We start from the raw sequence: 12,576 nt of genomic DNA on the forward strand, positions 1-12,576 counted from the left end.
ATCCATGGCTGCTGTTCTTGGAGCAGTTTGGTCTAGCATCAGTCTGACTGGGAGAAGTTGGACCCACAGCAGCAAGATTGGCAGCAGCAGGGGCGGCAGCTGGTGGTTCTGCAGCAGGTAGTCTGGCATCAGCATGGCTGACAGCAGCAAGGCCTGAAACAGCAGTGGCCACAGCAACACTGCATGATGCCAGAGGTGGGTTTTGTTCTGGGTTTGCAAGAAAGTGGGATGAATGGTTTGGTCTTGATGCCCAGATGTGCTTTTTTATCCATCTGAAGGGACTCTGCCTTAATGTGAAGTATTTCTGCAACCTGATGGTTTGTTAAGAATTCAATTATCAAATTAGATGAGAGTGTTTGCCTGAGTCAATATTCAAGGTGAATGCAAATCATGACTTCCCAAGGTGATGTGTTTGGAAGTGTGGCAAAAGCCCCTGAAGCCTATAGGAAGTGTTTTACAGTATTATTTTCTGTCAATGGAGCAGTCAGCTAATGATCTCTAAGCTCACTTCCTATGCCTCAGAATTGATTTTGTTGCATATCTGTCTTCCCTTCAGGAGTGTCAGGTGACATTAGTCTTATGGCTCACACATAATGGGTCATGTGGGTACAGAGAGTGTGAAAGGCAAAGGCCATTGGATTGAGATCACAGAGGCCTTCATGACCTTGCACTGTTCTATGGCTGCTTTTATGACAATGGTGTGTGATGTAGCTCTGCTGGGATGATGGTAATAAGAAAACTGTAAAGATACAGAATCTACCTTATACCTTTAAACCATGAGCATTTATCCCAGTTGAAACTGAAGGAAAAAGAAAGGCAAATTGGGATGACTTCAGACATCCATTTCACTAAGTATGTGAATGATATAGACTCTCAACTGAAACCAGATTTTCAATCAATTGAGTGAATTGTAAAAAAATAATATAAATCTCAGAGAAAACCCTGAAGTTCCTTCATCAATGAGTGGACCTGGAGAATCCATGGTGTGTCCCAGAAGCAGAAGTATAGCCTGGCCAATTCTTCTCATGGATGTGACACATGCCTAATTCCCCCATTTTAAATGCATGATATCAGTTCCCTAACTTTATGGTATCTAAAGGTCATTTGAGTGAGGAACAACCATGACCACATGGTTCCCCTCATTTCTATGAAACCAGGAGCTAGAAATCTATCTGTATAATGCACTTGCTGAGGAAGACATGACAGGCAAATCTGTTAGAGAATCTCAGGGCTGTCCTGCCTCTGTCATGCTAAAGAGTCATGGCAAAAAACAAAACAAAACAAAACAAAACAAAACAGGACTTTTTTTTTGCACTGCAGTATTTTCTATCAGTGAACAAACAATGGATCTCCAAGAGCTTGAAATTTCTGAAGGGCATTAACCAGACACTTGCTTTAACATGAGATGGCAGTATGTCTCTGGAAGGATTTATTCTCTTCAATCTGAAGTCTGCTAGACAGCCTCATTAAACAAGAATTCTACAGTACTAGAGCTCCATACATAAAAAAAAATCACCTCAGTATAGACAATGCTCTGGACATGGGATCCAATGGTGATTCTTAAAAGCAGCATTCCAAACACAGATAATTCAAGACACTCTTGATATCCCATCTTTGAGTCTTTGGTGATGGGTGTTTGCACAGGATATGTCTGCATACTGGGGAGTGGGCTGAACCCACTATACTTTGTGCTGGCCACTAGGTCTATGCAAGTCCTGCTCACAGAACCCATGTCTGCTTCTCAAAATTGTGAGTAGATCTCATTCAAGTTCTTTATACCCTCAAATCTAGACTCTATGCACTTGTATACTCACTTGGGTACACAAACACACACACACACACACACACACACACACATCCATTTTAAGAATGGAGATAGAACACCATTTATAGCTCATTTGATTTCCTCTCACTAAAGTACATTACTTTAATACCAGAATCTAATCAGTCCAATGATGAAAAACCACCCAGATCCACTCTCTCCCTCATCCATAGTGTAAATCAATGTTCTTAGGGCATGGCTGTCTGGCTTTGCACATGAGGAGTCTCTACTACTATTCTGCTTGTGCCCTTGAATGCATATTTTCTTTGCTATCCTCATACCAGGCATTGGATTATCAGAGTCAGTGTTTACAATATGTGGATAAATAACTCAAAGCCTTCCATTGGTGCATGTGATATGAGGGTAAAAGTGGCTATTCTGTCATTTAAATTCATACTCCTGATAAGAGCACTTCTCACTAAAAATTGCAAGGTAGTGAAAACAATCTGGTGAATTTATTTAGTTTTTTTGCACACATTTGAAAATAGAAAGATGGCCAGTGTACTTCCACCACATGAGTGAACAGAATATTGAAAAGTTTTGACTTTAACGTGGGTCCCCAGAGCATTGAAAGTACTGAGTATAATGACAACAATACTGAGATGAGGACCATGGAATTGTGGCTCTCCCTTGTTCCTGGAGTCATTGGCCACTGGTATGCAGAAACAAGGGAGCAGAAATGACAAAGTAGGAATCAGGTACCCCACAAGTTGGACCGAATGAAGTAGAAAGCCACTTCATCAGAGAGCTCAACTTTATTTTGGGTGAACTGGGGCTATAAAATCCTTGAAGAATGAGCTGACACTTCACAGGATAGGTGTATATTATTGGAAGGTTAGGAATTTCTGTCATGGTTTGTTTGCATTTGGCAGCAGGGTCCTATAATATGAATGAAAACACAGTGCCTAATTATATTATAGGCGCTCTTAAGGTAATGTTAGCAGAGCACTGAATCACGAACTCCCACAAGCACACCTCTATTCCCCAGATGAGACCACATCACCAGAACACTGAAGAGAAGAAGTCATTTACTGGAACTTAGGCTTTCAGAGGATTAGAAGGCATGTCCCTATGGTGGTGGCAGTGGATGCAGGTACCCGAGCATGGTGCTGGAGCAAGAAATGAGGCTGCAAATCTTGAGCTGCCTCAATGAGGCAGGGCACCAATTGAGAATTTCCTACACTTCTTAAATCCCAAAACCTGCCCCAGATGTATACCTGATTAGTGAGATTCCCTCCTCTTAATCCTTCCCTGACAATTCCAGCTCTTGAGATCAAGGCTTCCTACATATGTCTGTTCTGGCACGTTCTTCATTCAAACCAACAGAAGTGGCATTGTGGGAAAGGATGCTACAGCTACAGCTGTACATCTAGAGGAGGTATATAACAGTTTCCCATATTAGGGCAACTAGAAAAAGAAGAAATAAAGACCCATGACACTCATAGCTGTGTGTTTGTTCCAATGTCACATTTATTTAATTAGCACAAAGTTCCCACATCTCAAAGCTATGGCAAAAGTCATAAGGTTTCCTAGTTCCTAGATGAGATTGCTCAGTGTGGAGAAACATTCTGTGATGTACAGGTTTCAGAGATGGAAACTAAGTTGTTGGCTGCATATTTGTTGCACAAAAGAATATTAGGACAGATTCTTTGGAATAGCCTACTGGGTATGACCGACTACTGATCTACATGAGCTCTGTTTGATGCTTTAGGACAGAAGAGTGGGTAAGAACACTGTAGGGCATGAACAATTAGAGCAGCTTGGCCAGGAACAGGTGTGTCCATTGCAGCAGTTTGTCTAGCATGAGCCAGACTGGCAGCAGTTGGACCCACAGCAGCAAGGTTGACAGCAACAGGGATGGCAGCAGGTGGTCCTGCAGCAGGTGGTATGGCAGCAGCATGGCTGGCAACAGCATGGCTGGCAACAGCATGGGCCACAACAGCACTGCATGGTGTCAGAGATTGGAGGGTTGGTCTGGGTTGGTAAAAAAGTGGGTTGAATGGTTTGGAAGCCTCCATTCCCAGATGTGCTTTTATACCCAGCTGAGGGGACTGTGTCCTCATGTGCAGCATTCCTACCTCCTGATGGTTTGTTAGTAACTCAATTATCAAATGAAGAGAGAGTCTTTCCCTATGTCAATATTCAAGGTGAATACAAATAATGACTTCCCAATGTGATATGTTTGGAATCAAAGGCAATGGCCACTGAGGCCTATAGGAAATGTTTTTGGTGTTATTTTTCTATCAACAGACCAGACAGCTGATGTTCTCTGAGCTCACATCCTGTGCATCAGAGTTGGTTTTGAAACATATCTTGCCTCCCCTCAAGAGTGTCAGGTCTCATTAGTCTTATGGCTCACACATAATAGGTCATGTGATTTTGAATGGGAAGGGTCTTTGGAAAGAGAACACAGAGGCCTTTAGGACTTTTCCTTGTCCTCTATGGCTGCTCTCAATGCCATTGCTCTACAATACAGCCTTGTTTGGATAATGGTAATGATGAGAATGTCGAGAGACAGAGTCCTTGTGAGATCTGAAAATCATTAGATTTGAAGTTAAAGAAAAATGACAGGCTACTGAGGATGACTTCAGACACCTATTTCTCTAACTATGTGAATGATATATAATCTGGACTTAGACCAGATTTCAGTCAGTTGAGTGAACTGTAAAAAATAAATAAATAAATAAATCACAAAGAAAGCCCTGAAGTTTCTTGGTCAATGAGTGGACCAGGTGAATCCATCAGGTGGCCAGCACAATGCCACTTCCTCTCAGGGAGGTCACACATGTCTAATTCCTCCATTTGAAATGCATGATATCAGTTCCCTAACTTTATGATTGCTAAAGATCATTTGAGTAACAAATAATCATGACCACATCGTTTCCCTCATTTCTGTGAAAATAGGAGCTAGAGACCTATCTGTATGATGCACTTGCTGAGGAAGATGTGGCAAGCAAATCTTTCAGAGAATTTCAGGACTGTCCCACCTCTGTTATGCTGAAGAGTCAAGGCAAGGAAGCCAATACACTCTGTGCCCTGCAATATTTGCCACCAATGAACAAACAATGGATCTCCAAGAGGTTGTCATTTCTCAAGAGCATTAACCAGACACCTATATAACAGGAGATGGCATTATATCTTTGGGAGGATCTGTCCTCTTAGCTCTGAAATCTGTTAGACAGCCTCATCAGAAAAGATCTCTCCAGAACTAGAGATCATTACAGACATGATGCATGAACAGAAAAATCTGGGCATGGTATCCAGTGGGGCTTCTCAAAAACAGCATTCCAAACATAAGCAGTTCAAGAGTATGTTGATGTCCAGTCTTTGAGTCCTTGGTGATGGGTGTTTGCACAGGATATGTTTGCATGCTGGTGAGTGGACTGAACCAACTATACTTTATGGTGGCCAGTACGTATATGCAAGTCCTCTCAGAGAACCCATGTCATTTTCTCAAAATTGCATGTGTAAATATTCCTCCAGTTTTTTATACCCTCAAACCTAGACTTTATGGACTTGTATACTCACTTGAGTACACACACACACACACACACACACACACACACACACACACACACACAATGCATACATCCACTTTAAGTATGGACATAGTACAACATTTATGGCAGGTTTGACATCCTCTCTTTAAAGTACATTACTCTAATACCAGAATCTAACCTGTCCAATGATGAAGGACAATCCAGAGCCACTCTCTTCCTGATCCACAATGTAAATCAAGGTTCTGAAGGTATGGCTGTCTGGCTTTCAAGCTGAGGATTCTCTATGTACCCCTGAATGCATATTTTCCTTTCTATCCTCATACCAGGCATTGGGTTATCAGAGTCAGTGTTTAAAGTATGTAGATAAATAAATCAAAGCCTTCCACTGGTGCATGTGATATGAGGGTAAAGGGGGCTATTCTGTCATTTAAATTCATACTCCAGATAAGAATGTGTGTGTGTGTGTGTGTGTGTGTGTGTGTGTGTGTGCAAGGTTGTGAAAACAATTTGGTGAATGTATTTTGTGCACACATTTGAAAACAGAAAGATAACCAGTGTTCTTCCACCACACGAGTGGAAAAAATATTGGGCAATTTTGACTTTAACTTGGTTCCCAGAACAGTAAAAGTAATGTGTTTAATGACAACAATACTGAAATGAAGAGCATGGCATGTGGGTCTCCCTTGTTCCTGGGGTCATTGCCCACTGGTCTGCAGAAAGAATGGAGCAGAAGCGATGAAGTGGGAATCATGTGCCTCAAAATTAGGATTGAATGAACAAGGAAGCCACTTCAGCATATAGACCAACTTTATTTTGTGTGAATTGGGCCTATATAGTCCTTGAAGCATGGGTGGATGTTTCCCAGCATAGGTGTACTTTACTGGTTGAGGTTAGGAATTCCATGGATGTTTTATTTGCATTTGGCAGCATTACTCTCTCATATGGATGTGAACACAGTAACTTATTATCCAATAGGAATGAGGAGGGGAATACTAGCAGCAAACTGTGCCAAAGATAGTACTCCAGATAATAATAGAGATATTTATGCCTAACGACTCTCTCTGGATCAGGTGAGGCAGCATTGGAGTTACAACCCTCAAACTAGGGCTGATCTCAGATGGATTTATGGGCATGGAAGTTTGCAACCTCAATCAGCAGGTTCCTCCAACATAATATCATGAATCTTTGCATCCTTGGGAGTACACACAGGATAGTGGGTTGATATTAAGTCTACATCAGAAGAAAAGACCTTGGAAATGGTTGAAGGACACTAAAAAGAACTTGTGAGTTAGAACATATTTTACTGGGCAAGGAAATACCAAGGAGGCCAACCTGAAAGGAAGCAGAGCTCCAAGTTTCTCACAACCTGGAGACTGTGCATAATGACACCATTGCATTCAAGAAGAAAGTGAAAAAAAGTGTATGCTTTTTTTCTCTCCTTTCACAGCTTGAATTTTGGGTTCTAATAGTTTCAACTGTCCTCCCAAAGGCTTCCTGTGTGGTATGAGGATGGCATTGAAGAGGGATTCTGTGCATGCTCCTCAGGTCACCCACTGCTACAAGGAAAAAGACACAGGAGGAATACCTGGGACCCAAGCACTTTTCTGTGACTGAGATGAGACCTCACCACCAAAACAAACTAATAGAGGAAGTCATTTATTGTGACTTACACATTCAGAAGTTTAGAATGTATGTCCTTCATGGCAGTGGCAGTGGACGCAGGCAGCTGTGCATGACTCTTGAGCAAGAACTGAGGCTGCACATCTGGAGCCACACCAACTGATAATGTCCTGGGCTGTTGAAACCCCTAAATCTTCCCCAGAAGTATACCCAACTGTCGTGACCCCACCTCCTAAGTCTTTCCAGACAATTTCACCACTGGAGATCAAGGCTTCTTATATATGTATGTTCTGGGGCATTGTTCATTGAAACCAACAGAAATGGCATTCTGGGAATGGCTGCTATAGTTCAATGTTGAGTGGAGAGAAATTGTAACAGTTGTCCGTATTAGGGCAAGTGGATAAAAAGGAGAAATGAAGATTCATGACACTTGTAGCTGTGTATTTGTTCCAAGGTCACCTTTATTTAAGCAGAGCAAAATTCCCACTTCTCAAAGCTACGGCAAAAGTCGTAAGTTTTATCATTCCCAGATGGGAGCTTCCCCAGTGCAGACAACCAATCTGGGATGTGTAGGCTTCAAAGATGGAAACCAAATAGTGGGGCAGCAAAATTTGTTTCACCAAAGCAACATCAGTTGGAACACACTCTTCGGAATGGCCTATGAGTTACAGAACAGAATTGATGTTCATGCAGTCTATTTCATGCTTTAGGACAGAAGAATTGATGAGGACATTCAAGAGCATGAACTAAGAAAACAGGCTGGCCAGGAACAGGTGTGTCTATGGCAGCCATTCATGCAGATGGTTTTCTAGCAGCAGCCAGCCAGACTGGCAACACTTAGACCCACAGCAGCAGGGTTGGCAGCAGGTGGTTCAGCAGCAGGTGGTCTGGCAGCAGCATGGCAGACAACAACATGGGCCACAACAGCACTGCATGGTTTCAGACGCTGGAGCATTAGTCTGGGTTTGAAAAAAAAGGAAGGTTGCTAAAGGGACTCTGTCATCTCATGCTGCCTTTCTGCATCCTGATGGTTTGCTAGTAGTTCAACTATCAAATGAGGCAAGAGCCTCTGCCTAAGTCAGTATTCAGTGTGAATGCAAATCATGCCTTCCCTCAGGTGATGTGATTGTCGTCAATGGCCATGGCCACTGAGGCCTGTGTGAAGCGCTTTTGTGTGTTCTTTTCTACCAAGGGAAAATCAGCTGACATTCTCTGGCCTCATACTCTATGCTTTAGAGTTGTTTTATGGCATATATTTCCTCCTTTTGGGAGTGCCGGTTCTTATTAGTCTTATGGCTCACACATAATGGGCCATATGGATATAGAGGCTGTGATTGGGAAAGGCCATTAGCATGAGAACATAGAGGCCTTCAGAACCTTGCCTTGTCCTGTATGGCTGCTCTCAAATGCTGTGCAATGTAGATCTGCTAATATGATGGTGAGGATGAGACTGTGGAGAAACAGAATCAAAATGAGACCTGTTAGCTATGAGAACCTATCACAGTTGAAACTGAGGGAACATGACAGGCTAGTGTGGATGATGACAGGCCATCATTGCCCTACTGATGTGAATGATATAGACTCTGGGATTAGACAAGATTTACTGTCCATGGAACGAAATGTAAAAAATATAAATGGCAAAGAAAACCCTGAGGATCCTTGATCAATGAGTGGACCAGGTGTATCTGTAGAGTGCCTTTCCTGCAGAAGTATAGCCTGGCCATTTCCTCTAGGGGATATGCCACATCTCCTCTAATTCCAACATGTGATTATGACATCAGGACTCCAAACTTAAGGCATCTAAAGAGCATTTGACTAAGAAATCATCCTGAGTGCATGGCTTCCCTCATTTCTGTGATACAACTAGACAGAGAGTCATGTGTTAGATGCCCTTGCTGAGGATACCATGGCAGGCAAATCTGTTAGAGAATCTCAGCATTTTGCTACGTCTGTTATGCAGAAGAGTCCAGCCAAGGGAAACCAAGACATTTTCTGTGGGTTGCAGTATCCGCTATCAAGAAATAAACCATAGATCACTAAGGGTTTGTACTTCTTCAAGACGTTAACCAGGCTCTTGCTTTTTGTTCCCGACCCACAGGTTCAGTTATTCGTCGAGTGGCGAGGAGGGTCGCGACCTGTGAATAAAGAATGGACGAAAGAAAGGCACGAGCCCAGGAAAACTTTGCTTATTGGGGGCCGTTTATTGTAAGGGGGTATCCAAATTTATAGTAAGCTTCTGAAAGGGCGGGGCATGGGAAGGAATGCAGTGGAAAGTTACAAAATCTTCTGGGCCAGGCCCAAGGACAGCAGATGTGGAGTGGGGTGATTATACAGAAGTGTCGATACACCAAATGTTCTCTTTCTCAAGGTCAGGCTGGATCTTTGTGGTAGCCAGGCAGAATAATTAACTCAAGTATGCAGACAGCTGTGACTTTCAGCCTGCAGGGCCTCTCAGCCACTGGGGCAGGTCAGGCAAGGTCCTATGGCTCCTGACAGCTTTTACACTAGATGACATCTGCCTCTGGAAGGATCTGTCTGCTAAAGTCTAACTCTCCTACCAAGCATCATTAAGCAAGATCTCTCCAGTGCTAGAGCTTAATTTTTAAAAAGACCTACATCTAGACAAGATGGTCACGGTATCCATAAGCCCCCTCATATAATGCATTGCAAATACAGGCAAGTCCATACTGTGGTGCCATCCAGCCTTACAGTCTATGTCAATGGGTATTTTTACAGTATATCTTTGGGTGAGGGAGAGTGTGGTGACCCATTAAACTGTATCCTGGTCATCCTGAGCATGAAAGGCAGTTCATGGAACCCATATCTGATTCTCAAAGTTACTGCAACTCTCATTCAAGCTCTTTAGACACTCAAAGCTGGACTTCGCACATCTATACTCACTTGTGTATACACACATACACAAACACACACATATACACACAGAGAGAGGAAAAGATAGAGACACAGACATACACACACAGAGGGGGGAGGGAGAGAGAGATGAATGGGGCACTGGAGGGGATCTGTTTTAAGAAGAGAGACTGGACAATGTTTGTGGTAGGTTGGACCTACTCTCTCTAAAGTAAAGTACGCTAAAACCAGAATCCATGGTGTCCAGCAATGAGGGACAATCTTGAGACACTCTCTCCCTGATCCACCATGCAAACCAAGGTTCTGAGGACATGGCTGTATGTCTTTGCTTGTGAGGAGTCTCTACTGCTATTCTATACGTGTCCCTGAGTTCATATTTTCCATTCCATCTTCACATCAGGCACTGGTTGATGAGAGGGACAGCATTTAAAATACATAGATGATTTAACACAAAGCCTTCTATTGGTGTGTGTGATGTGAGGGTTAAAGGGCCTCTTCTGCCATTTGTATTCATATTCCTGGTGAGAGTATTTCTAAATAGGAAGACAAGGTCATGAAACTATATGGTGCACATATTTAAAGATATGAAGATGTGCATTGGTCTTCCCCCACATGAGTAGACAGTCAATTCCAAGGACGCTACCAAACAGACAGGTAATGTGGTGAAATGCAGCAATAATGAGCTGAGCTGAGAACATGGCATTGTGGTTCTTCCTCATTCTTGGGGTCATTAACAGAAATGACAAACTGGAGATTCAAATGGCTCACAAGAACAAAGAATGACCAAGAGAGCCACTTGAGAGAGATAGTTAATCTTTATTTGGTGTGTACAAAGGCCGTATTGTCCATGAGGCATGGGGGAGGGGTGCTTTCACAGAAGGGTTGTACATTATTGCTTGAGGCTTGGAATTGCAAGGAAGGCTTATTTGCACTTGGCAGCAGGGTCCTATCATAAGAATGGGAACACAGTACTTAATTATCCTACACGAACAGGTAGTGAAGTGCTAACAGGGAACTGTACTTAATGAAATGTCTCAAATAAATTTTAAAGACACCTATGCCTAAAGACACTCTCCAGATGACATGAGGCAGAGAGTCTGAGGTTCTTCTGGTGAGAGGGAGTCCTCCCTCCTCGACGAAACTCAGGAAGGCTTTCTGGATATGGAGGACTTAAACTTCAAACAGCAGTGTCCTCCAACATGGAGTCTTTGATTTTTGCATCCATGGGAGCACACACACAGGACTTAAGGTTGATATTAAATGTCCCCAAGGGAAAGGACCTTGAAAAGTGGTGAATGGGGATAAAGAAGGACTTAAGAGCCTAAGGGTACTGCACTGCACAGAAAAATACCAAGCAGGTCAACAGGGGAGCAGCAGTGCTCCAAGCCAGTCATAGAACTGGGGATAGTGCAAGGGGATAAAGTTGCAATAAAGAAAAAGGGAAGAAATATGGATGCCTTTTTTGGTCCTCTCTTAGTTTGAATTTCAAGTTCTGATACTTTCAACTCTCCTCTTGAGGAAGGCGTCTCTGCATGATTCTCAGTTCACCCACTCCTACAAGGAAATAGTACATGGGAATATCTGGGACTCAAGCATATTTTTATTCCTGAAGTGATACATCAATAATAGAACACCTAAGAGAAGTCATTTATTGCGAGTTACATTTTCAGAGGATGTGAAAGTGTGTCCTTCATGGCAGTGGCAGTGGATGCAGGAAGCTGAGCATTGCTCTGGAGCAAGAATGGCTCAGAACATCTTGAGCCAACTCAATGAGACAGGGTACCAACTAAGAATGTCCTAGGATTTTGTCACCACCAAATCTGCCCCAGAAGTATACCTATGTATCAAGACCACACCTCCTAACTCTTTCTAAACAATTTCACCATTGGAGATCAAGGTTTCCCAAATATGTCTGCTCTGGGGCATTGTTCATTCAATCCCAAAGAAGTGGCGTTGCAGGAAAGGCTGGAGCAATTGTACTTCTAGTAGAGAGAGGTTGTAACAGTTGCCAATATTACAGAAACAGGACAAAAAGGAGAAGTGAAAATTCATGACACTTGTTGCTGTGTGTTCATTTTAAGGTCACATTTATTTAAGCAGCACAAAAATTCCCACTTCTCAAAGCTATGGTAAGAGTCACCACGTTTCATAGTTTCCCTATGAGAAACATTCTGGCATGTGTAGATGTCAGAGAAGGGACTCACGTTGTAAGGCAGCGAATTTGTGGCATCAAAGCAAAATCAGTTGGAACAGATTCTTTGGAACAGCCTACTGAGTATGGGAATCCATTGATCTACATGTGGTCCATTTGATTCTTCAGAAGAGAAGAATGGCAAGAACACTCAAGAACATGAAGTTGGAGAGCAGGCTATCCAGGAACAGGTGTCTATGGCAGCAGGTTCTTGCAACAGGTTGCCTAGCAGCAGCCAGAGTGGCAGCAGTTGGACCCACAACAGCAGGGTGAGCAGCAGCTAGGGCCACAGCAGGTGGTCCTGCAGCAGGTGGTCTGGCAGCAGCATGGCTGGCAACAGCATGGCTGGCAGCAGCATGGGCCACAACAGCACTGCATGGTGTCAGAGGCTGGAGGGTTGGTCTGGGTTTGCAAGAAGGTGGGTTGGATGGTTTGGAAGCCTCCATGCCCAGATGTGCTTTTATACCCAGCTGAGGGGACTGTGTCCTCGTGTGCAGCATTCCCACATCCTGAAGCTTTGCTAGTAATTCAATTACCAAATGAGGCTAGAGTCTCTGCCTGGGTCATTATTC

This window comes from Acomys russatus, chromosome 16, assembly GCF_903995435.1.
Source record: "Acomys russatus chromosome 16, mAcoRus1.1, whole genome shotgun sequence".
Classification (NCBI taxonomy): domain Eukaryota; kingdom Metazoa; phylum Chordata; class Mammalia; order Rodentia; family Muridae; genus Acomys; species Acomys russatus.